The sequence below is a fragment of the Strigops habroptila genome, chromosome Z (genome assembly GCF_004027225.2).
Source record: "Strigops habroptila isolate Jane chromosome Z, bStrHab1.2.pri, whole genome shotgun sequence".
NCBI classification, from domain to species: domain Eukaryota; kingdom Metazoa; phylum Chordata; class Aves; order Psittaciformes; family Psittacidae; genus Strigops; species Strigops habroptila.
The window spans coordinates 45,922,656-45,939,036 of NC_044302.2; the positions used below are offsets into that span (position 1 = coordinate 45,922,656).

At 47.3% G+C, this 16,381-nt stretch overlaps 1 protein-coding gene across 19 annotated transcripts in view; it reads left to right on the forward strand.

Annotated features, from left to right (window-relative positions):
- The first annotated feature begins 4,986 nt into the window (after window positions 1-4,986).
- ELAVL2 (ELAV like RNA binding protein 2) overlaps window positions 4,987-16,381 on the forward strand; it is a 101,387-nt gene continuing 89,992 nt past the window's right edge. For 4 of the 19 annotated variants that reach the window (XM_030470314.1, XM_030470317.1, XM_030470315.1 and 1 more), the window contains exon 1: window positions 5,681-5,800. The gene's annotated coding sequence lies outside the window, so the exon portion shown is untranslated. Of the gene's footprint in view, window positions 5,053-5,170; window positions 5,801-6,000; window positions 6,022-7,618; window positions 7,787-16,381 lie in introns of those variants that run through there. The other 15 variants (XM_030470327.1, XM_030470322.1, XM_030470325.1 and 12 more) reach the window with 11 other exon arrangements.

Consider the following 16,381-nt stretch of genomic DNA (forward strand, 5'->3'; position numbering starts at 1 on the left):
AAAGAAGATGGAAAGTTAGCCTTAATGGCCCAAATTAGATAACATGATGGCTTGGAAGCCCATACAGTTACTCCGGCTCTTCAGGAATCAATCACAAAGAGTTGAGTGAGTGTAACCAACCCTTCTTTACAAAAAAATGCTCTGTGACCTCAGGTTATATGCTCCATCTACATTCTTTTTAATTGCATTTTCCACAAAGCTTTCTTGAAAAAAACCCAGATCAAAGGTAATTTGAACTCAGTCTAAACTAAGTATTTCTGCTAGAAAAAGGTGGAGTTACAGTATTCTGACCTGATGCCATCAGTCAATCAAAAAACACAGTTTGAAACAGGGTTTTCTGCTCCTGTAAAATGTCTTGGCGTGTATTCTGGCTTACATTTTGTCAAGTGAATAATTCCAAAGGTCATTATAGCTCCTTTTCACATCAGCAATTAATTTTTATTAATCCGTGCTCACAAACACATGCTTCTATTGTCTGTTACAGCATTGAGCTTCTGTGCCTTAATGTGAGCTTGACTTTATTAAAAATCACAGTGCAGTTCCTTCTCCTGCAAAGGAAATGGGGAATTGTATATAAGCTACTGCAGTTTTAAAGTGAAAGTGTTTTGTTGTTTGTAAAGAACTCAACAGCCAAATGGACAGTTTGTTCTGGGCCTCAAAGACATGTCACAGCAGTGAGACAGGCAACAAACTCTCACTCAGTTCAGGTACTGCTAGGAGAACGATTTGGTATAGGGATGTTAAGGTGTTTTTGTTAAATTCAAGAGAAAACCTAACAGAAACCTATTTCTCTGCTGAAAACATCCTAATGACAGTTTACTTCACTGGATTATCAGCAACATGCTGGCTTTGCCACCTGAATTTCAATTTCTTAATTTACAGCACAGATAAACTAGAATAGAGCTGGATCTCTGCTGCTCTCTACGCTGGGCTGGTCTTACCAAGTGTGAAGTTTGGCACACTGCAAACCTATTCAAGTCATTATCTGTTGAGGACCTCTTGAGCCATCTCCATCTCTGCAATGTGCTGATAAGACAGCTGTTTCTGTAGCGGCAGTGTCTCTCTGGGCCTTGGTCTTCTTTTGGTGCAAACTACAGCTTTGTCACTGAGCCCTGATGCTGTCACATTCTCTGTTGTGCAACTGTTTGATCCAAGAACAATAGAGGTTGATGGCAGCAATTGACTGGCAGGTGAAACAGTCTTAGTATTTTACAATTAAACATGCACTACACACCACTGGAAATACAAATCCTCAATAAAAGAAGCTACTTAAGCTGTGGTGCAGCAGAAATCTGCCTTTGCCTGGTCACAGTCGGAAACAAGCAAAGATACAATAATTTGAATAAATAGACAGCTTCTTTCAGGTATTCTATTCATCTGGATTAAGGTTCCACAGTTGTCTGTAGAAAATCTGAGCAATTGTGGTTACCTAGTGTGGAACCGAGTTTTAAGATACCTTTTTAGCTTCAATTGACAAGAAGTGAAACACTCCTCTTTCCTCTCCTCATCCAAATGCTAACCTCTTCTTGAAAAACAGTTTTTATTAATATTCAGACATTGCAGCATAATAGAATAGACAAGAATACAGCAGCCTCGTTGCAATGCTCTTACTACTGTAGTTTTGTACAATATTGGTATCTTATGACCACAGAGAGGCTTGGAGAAGGAGGTAAAACAACCACACTCAGACATTGAAGTACAGAGTCCATGCAGATATGTTGTGTACCAGAAGTGTCTGTCTGAAGACTTGATCTGAAGCCTCCATGCTTGTTACTGGTTTTATTTGTTGAAGGAGAACAAGCATAAGGTTGCACTGTAAAAATAACCCATGGAGTCCCCCAGGGGACAGTAACACAGACACACACACACTTGCACACACACATACATGTGTGAGCACGGTTTCTCATATGAACACCACTTGGCAGGAGCCATTTGCCTGAAGTGCCTCCGAGAGAGCCAACATCACATCCCCTACCAGGTTTTTTTTCCCGGGGGGAAGGAGGGAGAGAACTGCTATTTGTCGCGATGCTCTCGGTCGCCGCAGTGCCCGCAGCCAGCCGGTCAGGGGCCAGCCCCGGGACCGAGCCCCTGCCCCGCCGCCGCACCCGCTACCAGCAGCCGCGGGAGGGGCCGGGCCGGGCCGGACCGGGCCGGGATGGGCCGCGCCACTGGGGCTAGCGTGCCGCTGTCCATGGTGCTGAACCGGGTTAGCTGCCGGGCCACCCCTCCGCCCGAGCGGCGCTTTGCTTGCTTGTTTCTACTTCTACTTTTTTCATATTTTTCATTTCACACTCCCCACCCCACCCCTCCAGCCCCCCGCTAGTTGTTAAACGTCTATCTGCCAGCACGTTGCAATCTTTCACTGCCGTTCCCTGACTTCCTGGTCCTAGTCAGAAGGTTCAGCAAGCCTAAAGTTCCCTTCTCCTATAGCTTTCCCACGTCCAACCACTACTTAATAAGCCATACACGTTTTAGCTTAAGGCTATGTCCAGACAGCCAGCTATCGCTAATCGTAAAGGCTTCTTTCCAGACATATGACCTAAGCAAAGGGGAACTTCGCAGAAAAACTGTGCTTTTCCTGGAAGAGGGAAGAATTGAGCTTTCAATTTCCATTGCTGGCATCAAGGGCCTTTGAAAAACGCACCAGACATGAGAAGGGCTGATGACAAGACAATTCACTTAAACAGCTATTTTCTGCCTAATTTCACTTTAGCACCATGTATTGACAAACATGACAGACGTGAGGGCATTATTGGTAGAGATATTAAGCCTCAAAAGAAAATGCATAAAGTTTGGCTTTTGTTGCTAAGAGCTGGCCACTCATTACAGCTGGAGGATTGTTCCTTTTCGGGGGGAGTAGGGGAGGAGATGAAATTGGAATCCTGAGTATCAGATCTGACAGGGAACCTGCTGAGAACAGAGTCCTTTAATTTCCTGAAAGTTCAGACAGACACACTTCTGGTTTATAATATCATACATTTTGGCTTCCCTTTAAGCCAAGTTTCTTTAGTTCTAAAAGCAGCTGTGAATTAATATGATTTTTCTAAAAGGTTTTTTTTTTTTTTTTTGATGTCGGGGGTGCCAATGCACTGATCTGCTTACAGATTTCAGAAATCTTCTTTATTTTCCTCCTTCAGTTTTTTCGTTCTTTCTCTTCTCATACATCACTGATTTCTGCTAAGGAATGCTGTTGTTTGCTTAAACACATTCAGCACAGATTGGACAAGACAAGAAATTAACCGGCAATTAAATCTAGGAATTCCAAAGATGATGACATGGTGCAAAGGTTTTACAGATGTTTTACACTTGGTCTCTGCTCTAACCCAGAACAAATAAAACAAATAATTGCCTTTTTTTTTTTTTTTTAAGATGTATAAAAATCTTGTTGACGTATTGACTCACAGCATGAAGAACACAAACAAGTTTATTGCTAATTGTGGTATCATTAAGGAACTTCCAAAAGCAGTTTTGCGGTATCAAAGGGTAAAAGTTGTCATAATTAAACAAGCATGAGGATCAGACATAAGCTGAACAATAGTGTAAACTCAGAGGACCTTCTTGAATCCTAGCAGATAGTGCTGAAAGCACAATTTACACATGCAGTTCCACAGACAGTGTGTGCATAGACAGCTCTTCATGTAGTACTTGTGTATAAGCAGCTCTGAGGGTGTAGCCACCCACCCTGTTCTTTATTCAGTCCCTAGAGCCGATAGTTTGGCACTTGTTCCACCACAGAGTTATTCCCTTTTTCAGAGTGCTGCTGATTCAAAACTTTGGTGATAGATTGTAAACAATCAGCCAAAGACTGCGTGTTCTAGAAAAACATCAGACACGTTCGGCATATAATTACATAAAATGTGAAATCAGGCCCAGTGTAACATTCAGTTATCGTCACAGTGGTACGAGAGGAAAATTGTAAGAAAAAGACAATACATAAAACAAGCATGTTTTCTCTTTCACGGTGTTAATAATTTATAAACACCCAAGGACACTCTCAAAAAAACATCACTTTATGTCTCTATTTGAAATCCCATGCCTCTATTTTTGCACCTTGTTACATGCAAATACCAGAATTGCCTAAATAAGAACTGCCTCTCTGCAGGGTGTAAGTGCTTTGCTATTGGAAACCCACGATACACACACTTGTGCATTCTGTGTTGGGAAAGACACAAGAGAACAGCCGTGTCTAGAAAGCACTCTGGATTCTCAAGAGAAATTATGATCAAGTACAGTGAAGGTCAAGCAGTATAAGGAATCAAAGGCTTGTTTCTCAATACCATGCAGAATTTTTTTCTCCGATACAACTTTTTCTCTGCGAACACGTATCTGAGCAAGACATACGAACTGATCGCATAATGAGTAATAGCTCTTTTTCTCCTCCTTTCTTCCTTACGCTCTCCTTCCCTTCCCTTCTTTTCCTTCCTCTCTTCCTTCTTTCCATCCAGAAAGTGTGTCTCAAGAAACTCCACTCACTAACCCGCCCACTCCCACAAGGGCAAATCCCGGGACCCGTCCCCGGGCAGCCATGTGAACTTTACGCGCGCCCCGGCGGCACACCGAACCGGCGCGGCAAAGGGATCAGAACGCAGACGAAAGGGAGCACCGGAGCGGGCCGCGGTCCCCGTGCGGAGCCATGCACACCGGGCCCGCGCCGCGCCGCCCCGCTCCCACGTGGCCGCCCGGGCGAGACGCGCCACCGCCCCCGGCAGCTCCCCCGCCGCCGGAGCAGCGTCCCGCCGGCGGGGGACAGGCGCGCGCTGCCACGCAGTTCCGTGCCGACACGCGCCGCCGCGGCCCGGGCTGCCCCCGGACACCCCCCTCCCCGACACACACCGGGGCCCACCCGAGGAGGCAGCCCCGCGCGCCGCAACGCAGCCTGAAGGGCGGCGCCATGGGGCCTTGCCAGAGTGGCGGAGCGCCAGGCCAATGAGCGGCCGGTGCCTCGCCGTGGGCGGGGCGAGCGGGCGGCAGCCGGGCCAATGGGGACGCGCGGCGCTGCCAGCAGCTTGCGTTGCGCCGGGGTGCGGAGACGCTGCCGCGCGTGTCGCCGGGGTAGGCGCGGGGCGGGCGGCCGGCCGGCGGGCGGGGGAGTTGGGGTGGGGGATGCGTAGCCGCTCGCGGACACACACCCCCTGCGCGCAGCCCGGGGCCGCGCGGCCGCATGCGGTACGCAGACGCGCGCACCCCGGCGCGGCACGGCGCCAAGCAGGGAGCCGGGCGGCGGGGCTGCTATAAATCTGCGGAGCGGTCCGCCTCCCGGCACGGCACGACACCGCTCCGCACCGCACCGCTCCGCAGCGCGTCCTCCCCCCCCCCGCGGCCCCGCGCGCTCCCCGCCACGCAGCAGCTGACTCCAGCGGCGAGCCGCTAGGAAGGGACCGGCAGGCAGGGAGAGAGAGAGAGAGAGAGGGAGAGACCGTCTTTAAAATCACCCTCCATCCCTCTTCTCTTTGTTCCTGGCTTTCTCCCTCCCTCCCTTCTTTTTGTTCGGCTGGGTTGCGAGAGGAGGGTAGTCCTGTCACCCTCTCTCTCTTTCTCTAGGTTCTCCCGCGTTTATTTTTTAATTTTAAATATATTTTTTCTTTTTTGATTTTTTTCCCCTGTATTGGACTGTGGGGGGAGGGGGGAAAGAGGATTATTTTTCTGTTTTTTCTTTTTTTTTTTCCCCCCTTCCTTTTAGAACTGTCCCCAGTTCAGCTCTCGCGTGTTGCCTTGAGAGAACTGTCCACCCGCCTCTTACCCCTCTTTATCGGGAGAACTGCAGCGTTACTTTTTTTTTTTTTAAGCCGAGGAGAGGAAGGTAAGTTGTGACTCGCTTCTTCCGGTGGTTGTGCCTGTGCGGCAGTGTCCGCGTGAACGGCCGAGGTGCATGCCGTGTAAGACTGCGTAGATGGCTGGTGTTAGCTCCTCATTAGCACCCTTAGTGCCGGCGCGCTGAGTGAGGCGCCTGGTGTCCGCCACGCCGCGGGGTGAGCGCCTGGCAGCATTTGCGGCGTGCGAACAGGGATCCCACGCACAAAGGTGCGCATCCCCTTTTCCGCCACCTAACCCCATGCCCGGCCCCGCCGCGGAGCTCCGGGGCCGCCGCGCCCGTCCCGGTGCGGCAGCACCCCGGGGGGCGGGGCGGGCGAAGGGAGGCGTATCGCCTTGAGGAGATCAGCCCGCGTTTGCGGATCAGCCGGGATAAGCCCCCCCGCGCCTAATTGCATTATCGGCGCGGTGCTCCGGGCTCCCTCCGGGGCCGGGGCGGCGGCTCACAAAGGCGGGCCGGCCGGAGCGGCAGCGCGTACTGTCGGCGGGTGCGGAGAGCGACGAGCTCGCCCTAGGACAAGTTATTACCGTCGGCGGGGACCTGTCTTGTAGTGGCTTTGATTAACCCGCTGCGGGGGGTTGGGGAGCGTGTCCCTTTGTTCGGGGTGCTGCGCGGTGCAGCGCGGCGGGGCACGGCCGGGGTTTGCGCGGCAGCGGCACCGATCTCTGTCCGTGGTCCTACCGGGGCGGCGGGGTACGGTGGCCAGTGTGCGCGGGAAAGTTTGCATCCGGCAGCGGCCGAGCAGGGCTCCGGGCGAAGGGACGGACAGGGTGTCCCGTCCTCGGGCGCGTCGCCGTGCTACTCGCCCTGTATCCCCCGCGGCGGTGGGAGGGAGAAGGAAGAGGAGGCGGCGGTGGTAAACGCCGGCGCTGCAGCATGTGCTCCCGGCAAGGACCGGCCCGAGCACTGCCATTGTTGTTTAATTTATGCCGAGCACGTTGCTCCGTACCCACCTATTTCACGCATGAAAATAATTAATGTGAGAGCTGCACACGGGGCAGACTGGCAGCCGGACGTGTTCCGTCAGCTCTCTTCCAAGGACCGGTGTTGATGCTGGTGCTGAGACGTTTAATTTTGACTACTCCCTGCGCGTTGCAGCGGCTGGAGGGCGAAAGGCACACACCAAGCCGTGCGCTCCCCTGCAGGGACTCCCCTCTCCCAGTGGCATCCCTCGGGCACTTGCTGGGGACGAGCAATGGCGCGCTCGAAAGAGCGGAGACTCGGGGGGCTGCCGCGGCGCTTGCAGCCTTGCTTTCCCGGGGCGGAGGGTGTCCCCATGCCAGCAGACGTCGGCGGGGAACGGGACAGTGCTGTCGCAGCAGCTGGTGCGGCTCTCGGCCAGCACAGGTGCCCGCAAGGGGGTGCGGAGCACTCGCTGCCGCTGCGACCCGTCGGGCGAGCAGCTCGGGGGTGCGTCTGGACCGTTAGGAAACGAGGCAGCGCAGGACCTCGGGGCTCGGCGCTTCGCGGGGTGAGGGGAGCAAACATAGCGGAGACCCTACCTCTCACCCCTCCGGGGACCCCGCGCCTGAACACGGGCGGTAACGGGAAGGCGCGTGTTCCCCTTCCCGCCCGTCCTGCTGAGCGCAACCCGCTGCCGCTCTCGCCCCGCGCCTGTCGTCCGCAGGTGCCCAGCAGCGGGGCGGGGCGGGGCCCGTCCGGCCGTTCCGCCGCTGCGGGAGTGGGGCTCCGCCGGGCCCGGGGGGGCGGGCGCGGGGCTTCTTGAGTGGCCGCCGGCGGCGTCACTCAGGCGCTGGGCGCGGGGGCGGGCTGTGGGGGCCTTTATAGCCCGCTGCCGCCTCACGCCCGCTGCTTGCGGCAGGGCAGCCACGGCACGTTAGGTCAGTGGTGAGGCGGCCGCTGGGTGCTGCGCAGCTACCCTCGGGGCAGCAAGACCCCTTCTTTTCTCAATTCCCGTCTCCGTCGGACGGCAGCCACGCTCCGTGGGACTTTCCGCCGGAGCCGTCCCCCGCGGTAGTAGTCATGGGCAGCGCCGTCCCGGGTCTGGGAGGGCGAGGGGCTGGGAAGGGCGCGGGGGTTCGCGTGGAGCCGTCGGTGCGGTGCTGGCAAGGGGCGGCGGTCCATCGAGGGGGCTTCCAGTTCCGACTGTTTCGGTTTGGTTTTTTTGGTTGGTTTTTAAATGTTTAATTCTCTGCGGACGTCTCTTCCCTCTTTCTCTTGCTAGATGGGCTTCGTCGCTTTTTGTTTCGCCCTCTTAAGGTTTTCTGAACGCTTCCCCCCCGTTACTCCTATGGGGCTAATTGCATCTGTTCTCCCGACAAAACATTTTATAAATGCTTTGTCTTGTCCGCAACATTCCTCTGAACTACTTTCTCCCCCACCTATTTCTCCAACGCGGCCCTGGCACTTGAGCGCAGCTCCCATTCTCGGCGCACGCCGCACCTCTCCTGCCTTGTTCAGGTCTGACCTTGCGCTGACCGGGCTGTCCGTGTCCACAGTGGTGCATCTGCCGCCGTCTGCCTGCGCCGTCCCGTCTGGCAGGGCCCGGGGCAGCGGCTGGGAGCGGGCGGAGGCTGCCGCTTGCTGCAGCGGGGTTGCGAGGGGTGCTGCGGCCGCAGCTCCGGCGCACCTGTGCCGCGGCGAGAGGCAGGGAGGATGCAGAGTCGCCCGGCGGGGTATGGCCGGGGCTCCGGCGAGCGCGGCCGGGGCAGCCCTTCCCCGGTGGGGCGAGCCCTGGTCCCGACCAGCCGCAGCGGCGGGGGAGGAGATGCGGAGGTGCCGGCGCTCAGCGGAGTGCACGGCTCGTTTGTTATCTATTTCATTCCGTTTGGAGGTGATTGCTTTTTGGTTAAGAGGCAGGGCTTCACGGCTGCCCTGGGTCAGGCCGAGACATCACCCCATCACCTCTACTCTTTGCAGGGGGCTTTCCCTCGCTTATGTGCATTGCCCGCCTTTTCAGTTTGTCCTGCCCCGGGAAAAATGAAGTCTCCTCGTTCTTGCTTTGCGTGCGCGGGGAGTGAGGTAGCTTTGTTTCATCTGCATCTGATCGTAAGACAGCTAGCCGACGCAGCGAAATGGCTCAGTATCCCTATCGCAACCCTAATCCCTCATGCTCAGCCAGTTAAATACAGGTGTGACTTGTTAGAACATTAAACCCGATATTTATTGGGGAAAAAACAAGCCTACAACAAAAAACCCTGCAAAATAATACTGAACGAAACCGAAATAAGGTGGTCTTGCTGTAGTTGATTTAATTGAATTCTATAAGACCAAAATGCGTTGCTATATTTATAGAGTTTTGAAGACAACTTTGCTAATATGGTTTAGTAGCTACATAGGACTTCAGTGTCTGGTTTTCTTACACTTGATAAAGTAGCAATGCCTGACTTGAGAATTTTATAACGTGCATTTTTGTGAAAGGTAAAAGGTTCCCAGTTCTGTGCTAAAAAAAGAACCACCTCACAAAAAAACCCAAAACCCAAAACATGCCATTTGACTTTATTTATCTCTGCCTTGAAGGCCAGTTTTAAATTAAACTGAGGGAGTTCAGAAAATATTACAGTAAGTGGGAACCCGTTCTGTTGAGAAAATGGGCACCGGGGTATTAGTTAGACCTCTGATTTTGCATTTTTCCTTTTAATGCTGTGGATTCTGAATCTTGAGGTTATATTCCGTACCTCCTTCTCTTCCCTGGCTCTTCTGAAATGTTGTATTGGGGATGATAGCTTTGAGAGGACTCTGAATCTGTTCATTGTGGTTTAACCCCAGCCAGTAACTCAGCACCATGCAGCCATTTGCTTAGCCTCCTTTTCCGCCCACTCCAGATGGGATGGGGAGGAGAATTGAAAGAATGTAAACCCCATGGGTTGAGATAAGAACAGTCCAATAACTAAAATATAACATAAAATTACTACTAATAATACTAATAAGGGAAATAACAAGGGAAGAGAATATAAAACTAAAGAGCTTTTAAACACCAGTGATGCATGATACAATTGCTCACCACCTGCCGACTGATACCCAGCTCAACCTGAGCAGCGATCTACCCTTCCAGGTAACTCTCCCCAGTTTATATACTGGGCATGATGTGCTATGGTGTGGAATACCACTTTGGCTAGTGTGGGTCAGGTGTCCTGTCTCTGCTTCCTCCTGACTGCTTGTGCCCCTCCTCACTGGCAGGGCATGAGACTGAAAAGTCCTTGACTGGGGTAAGTGCTACTGAGCAACAACTAAAACATCGGTGTGTTATCAGCATTGTTCTTGGACTAAAGGCAAAACACAGCACTGCACCAGCTACTAAGAAGGAGAAAAATAACTGTTACAGCTGAACCCAGGACACTGTTTTATAGGTATTATGCATTAATCGATTTGTTTGCAAGTACAGAATTGTAATTCTGCATACTGTTTAAAATGGGATATTACTTAATTAGAGGGAAATGCAGATATTTGAAATTTCTGCTGTGATATATTGAGAGCATTGCAACTACAGATACTTACAAGTGACCTTGAAACTGCTAAGGATTTTTATCACACGTAGGAAGTCTGACAAAGCACATCTTCAGTGCCCCTTTCGAATGTCTTGTGGGTGTACCTAAACTGATTATTTCTGTTCAGCAGTAGCTGTCTTAATTTTGTATGTTTTTATTCTGGTGGACTGGTTGATCCTCTTGATTTTAATTGCTTTAGGCTTTGCAGTGGATACTCCTTCAATATGGTCGCATTCGCATAAATCCCTTCCTGTTATTTGCTTAAATCATACCAGTGTAATATTTTCCATGTAAATTTATTGTGGCTTTCCCATACTAATGTGAACATCGATTTCGATGATTCTCCCTGGATTTGTTTTAAATGCTGTTTTTCAGTGAGAGGGGAAGATCCTTTTATGAGGGTGGGTTTTGTTGTCATTGGTTGATTATTTTCTCTTCAAAAATTTGTGAACCTACCACACTTCAGATTGGGTTGGGTGATCCACGTGTAGGGACTTGAAATTGTTTTAAACAGCTGCCAAATCTGCAGTATCTGCTTAAAAAAGAAGACAAAAAGGCTTTTGGATTATTTACCATGTTTGTGGATGACAATATTCAAACTACAGTGATAGCCCAGGCTGAATTCTACTAAAGGTGCTGTAATGTTAAGCTAGACTTTTGGGGGGGACGAAGCTAAGCTTGCTTTATTTGGGGACTGAGTAAAAAATAGATGACATGTGATCTTGTCTTTCAAAAGCCCAAGGAATACTTTAGCTTTCCTGTGCTTCTTAAAATAAGTCAATGCCATTGCAGAGGTGGACTTTGCAGGTAAAAATAGTACAAAGATGTAAGCACAAGCTTTTTCTGAGTAAAAGTGGTGTTGAAATGCTGCTTTTCCAGGTAGAACTTTGTCTTACAGTGTAATGGCTTTTGATTGTATTTATTGCCACTGATGTTTGTAGCAATAAAACCAGTTGTTAGCTAATGAGTAAACTCAGTTTGTGACGAATATACATTTCAATCTTGATTTAAAGCCATCTTTGCTCTTGCTGTAATGCTTTCCTAATAGATGGTAGTATCTACAGAGGGCAGCGAATGTTACCAGCGGTGGCTAAGACTAAAAGAGAATGTTGCCTTTGTGCAGAGAGTTTTCTTTTTCTGATAGCCCCTAAATCAATTGAAAAATTGCAGTACTATCCAGCAGGATTAGCCGATGGGTACCTTGGGTTTTGTCATCTATAGTTCCAATTCTGAAGGAAGCCACTACATGGGTTTTTGATCTGTTGCCTATGTAAATCTACCTAATTTGACTTACTCGGAAGGATTAGTTCTAGAGAAGCTGGTATAACAGAATTCATAGCTTTTAGCTGCTAAACCAGTGGGCCAGATCAGGATGCTTTGTTGCCTAATCCTTGTTGTTGAATTAAAAAGTCATCCTGAATTTCTGGTGGCAGAGTAACACGGAGACAGGCTCCCTGATTGATTCCCACTGATGCTCGGGGAAGCTGCCAATAACAAGCAAGCTGCTTTTGCCCAGTAGGCATTGCTGTTGATTTGTAGGGACTCGAAGCATCTAGTATTTTGCTGCTGAGCAACTAAATATCACACTGAATTTGTCAGCAGCTGTGGTTAGAGCAGCTAATTGTTGGTCTTCCTTGTGTTTGGAAGTGCTTGCCGTTTCATGCAGACTTTTTGGCGTACAGCTTTGCAGAAAACACACCTTGGAAAGATGACCTCAATGAAACACTCAGCTTTAGTAGTTAGTGTTTTTGTAGGGAGTGAAGTTTTTCAGCTTTAAAAGTAAGTGAAATAGTTACAAACAGCTTATAGCAGAAGTCTTAAGCATGCTTTCTCAGAAACTCGTTTAAAAATTCTAAACCCACATCAAGTTTTTGAAATAGCTCACAATCTAAATCTGACTTCACTGGCAAAATATCTGGAATTTTAGGAGCAGTAATTATATGACAGAAATTGTAATGGGAAGGCTTTACTTGCATACATTTGAAACATGCAAATTGGGAACAAGCTGAAGCTTTCCAGATGGAGCTTAAACTAGTGTCACACTGTTTTCTATTCTGTTTGAGCCACTGTTCCTTGTGGTACTCCAATACTTGCGCAACAGGGGTTTTCATTTGTTTCGATAGTCATAATAAGCCCGGATATAATGCCCATTTGGAAAAAGCTACAGTTACACAGTAGAAAGTCATGGTGAGTGTTAGGTATTTAAATGTCTGAGCAGTGCTTAACTCTTTTGAGTGCACCAGTGTAGGATCAGAATGAGAATCATTCCAGGTGGGCTGAGGCTTCACTTCATAAAACACTTGTGATACTGATTCTCCGTTCCCTCATATGGTCCTGTAGTTGCTGGTGACTAAATGATGCTCCTTCTGATCAGTAACTGTACAGAGAGATGCTTAGACTAGATGAGGCTGTCAGCTGTTGCAAGAATGAGTATTTCGGTTTGCTGTGTTTAGCAAAAAACTCCCAGTATATCCCAGTAAACCTGCAATGGTTGACCTAATAGCTCAGAAGCTGGAAAATACTGAAGTGCTCAGGACATTGTAGGATGGTCTTAAGGACTTCAGAGAGTCTCTGGTCTTCAGCTGAGTGTGGGGTTGATTTAGGAAATACACTGGCCAGTTACTGAATTGCTAGAATGTACAGTGTGTGTCTGTGTAGTTTCTTGAATGCTTCATACCTGAGTATTGGTAAAATAGGTCAAACTTAAACATTCAAATGCTTTGTAAAACAGTCTACATAGAGGTAGGAAAAGCTGTTCAAGGTGTCCTGGAATAATCACTGTGATGTACTGATGCTTTCCTGTAGGTCTGTGCTAGCTGCATTTGCTTTTAGACTCCTCAGAGCAAGCTTGTTTAGCCAAGTACTTACTGAGATTTAATTGATAAATCTTAGTGCTTTTGTGAAATGAAAGTGCCATTGCATGGTTGCTGGACTACTGATGTTCTTCTATACTTTAAATCTTAATGACAGAAATAAAATTGGTAGAATCCATTTTGCCGAATGGATGAACAGTGTTAATTTTTGGGAAATCCAAGTATTTGTAGACAAATGCCTTAGTCCCTTTGTAAAGGTTGGGAGGAGGAGAATCAGCTGTGGAAAGGGAAAAGTAATGTAAATTCAACTTCTCTACTAGTAGCATCCCTCTTGTTCTGTTGATAATATTTTCCAATATTGGTCTTACTCCCTCCTGACCCCTGAAGTAGAATCATGGTCAGAAGGTGTACTTGGAGTCAGCTTCCCTGTGGCTTTTCTTTAGTTGCCTGTTGTTTCTTACTGAGTTGCTGAAGATTTCTGCTGTATCATCTGGAGTGAGGTAGGGAAAGAAGCAGGACAGAAGATGACAGGGGGATACTATTTATGCCATTTCCACCTGGGTGAATTGATAAGGTAGTTCCAGTGGGTTTTGCAGATATTAAGACTGTACCTACATGCCATGGAGCTTGAGTGTTTGAAAGGGGTCCCTTTATGCTGGCCTTGACTTTAGTTTCGAGGGGAATAGTGAATATGTTCCAAGCATTAATGGTATCCAAATTGAGTTTTATAGGGGAAAAATGTGTGGTTTTGAGAATCTTGAATCTAGTTCTTTTATATACTGAGATTTGAACAGTCAACCTTTGCGTGCAGGGGGCTGCGGGGTTTTGTTTCGTGTGATGACATGGGAGGCTTACTGTTAATACACCTTATCATAGATAAAATCAGTTAAGGATCGGAAGAATACTGGCGATATACATGTCTTCACTGTGTTCCCATTCAAATTTTTTAATGGAGCTTTTGTTTTGGTGCCTCCATTTTGCTTATCCTCCTAGAAAGTCAGAAAACTAATGCTGTAGCATTTGTTTTTATTCATCCATTAGCATTAAATTTCATATCCATCAACCCAGTTTAAATACAGTGCAAGATCTTTGGATTTATTTACTTTTTCTGTATCTACTGTTCATCTCCAGTCTTGAACCAGCAAACATAGAGGTGAACGTTATTGCTTGCATATCTCAATTGATTTGAGAGGCTTTTAAATATTTTAAGTTTAAATCTTAATATCCTATCTGCTATAATTGTAATTAAGGATATTATTTTTATTTCTAGTAACATGCTTAGAAATCTCATCAGACTTCCTGCTGTGGTTCTTTTCTACCCAGATATGCATTAGAAGCTGTTTTCTGTTTCCAAAAGAGGGACAACTAAAGTCATAACTCTAAAACACCATATGCTTCCTGTAACAAACTATGCATGTACTGCATGCATGCAGTAGGGAAGAAGTTAGTTTTTAATGACTTTAACTTTTTCATTTTGATGTGTTTACACCTTGAGCTATAACCCAAAATTGAGTTCCTGACCTAAAACTGCTATTGCTAATCTGGCCAGAGCACCCATTCTTAAGAGATCTAGAAAACTGCTGACAAAGTGAGCTGCATAAAGTGAGGAAGACTTCAGAAGCTGCTTTTGCATTCAGATAGCTAAACTGTGAAACTTGGCATAGCAATAGCACTTGCCTTGGACTGCATCCATGGTTAAGATGTTGGTAGGCAAGATGAGAGTTACAGCCTCATTAACCAACTGAGTAGCTGATTTTTTTTTTTTTTTTTCCTGTAACAGTTGAGCAAACTGAAAGAAAATTAAATGGAGTCATGCTTGCCTTTTGATAAAGGCTATTTTAATAATCAGAGTGGTTCTCATAGTTAAATTCCTTTGAACCAGTGCAGCTGAAGGATATAAAGCTAGCCATCCTGATGGAGACCAAGGTGCTTTTTGGATATAGCTCTTATGATCAAGGGTCTGTTCTCTGCTGAAACTATAACTGGGCTGTAGAGTTGCTTTTTTGTGTGGAAGTTTTTCTTGTATAGCTCGATGTTAATAAGATGGTGACTGCTTCTACATGGAGTGGTATAACACAGATGACACACTAATCTGGTGGAAGTTGTCCCTGCTGATGGCAGGGGTGTTGGAAATAGATGATGTTTAAAGGTCACTTCCAACCCAAACCATTCCGTGAATCTATGATAAAGTGTCTGAGGGGGAACTGTTTGTCCAAGTTGGATAACATTAGGAGAAATGTAGATTTCATTATTAATTCTTGAGTTTGTTAATCTAGTCATCCAGAAGTAGCTGCTGCAAAGGGACTAAATACTGCAGACTTCTGCTGTGGCAAAAGTACAAGTTGCTTTTCTTTTGTGAATGTGGCCTTTTTTGATCTTTACAAATACCATGTGTGTAGCCAGGTAGAGTAAGGATTACTTGTTTTGAAGCATATTTAGATGTCTTGAAACAAAGGATGTTAATATTCCCAGTGAAATGCTAAGTCAAATTGCCTGTTTTCTGTGTGAATTGCATAGAATGATCGAATGCACCAGGTTTCCTATTTGAAGCAATGCATGAGAACAGAAAATGAGTTGGTAATTTCTGTAGGAACAGTTTTCTTTCGACTTAAATCTGATACTGCACAGTTAATTTAACTTACACTTCTGCATATCAATCTCACATAATCTTGGTACGTCAGTGCCGAAGATCAGGGACCTAATTTTAGTGGCTGTTGCTAGTACGTGCTCAAATGTTCTAGGACTGAAAATTAATGACCATCTAATTGTAATTGTTCTCCTGTTTGTTAAATTGGGTTGACTTGCCCTTTTAAAAACTGATTTATATATCTTTGCATGACTAGCCTGACCTAAGAAGGCTGTGCTACTTCTGTCTGCATACATCTGAAAAATCTGGCTGTTAGGCTATTAGGAAGAGCTGTAAGCATGTGATTTTAATCATATATTTAGTCCAAATTAAGGTAACTGAGTAAATTCCCATCAAATGCAATCCACATACACAGAATAGGAGTAAAAATTTCTTGAAACACAAGTATTTGAAGTACTGCGGATGCAGCAAAGAGGTGAAGATGCCTTTTATATTCAAGTGCAAGATGAATAGTTTGAGCCGTGTCTGTGACCCATATCTGATAACTTGTAAAGCTGGTCAGACTCTTGGGACATCTGTTAAGGTATACCTTGTAATGCTGTTTGAAAAATCAGTAGACAGTGGGTATAGCTCATGAATCCTTTGTTTCCAGATGTGCTTACCCTTCTGATATCAGTTCTGTGTTTTGCATTCCTGACCTGAGGAAGATTAACTTACTTTC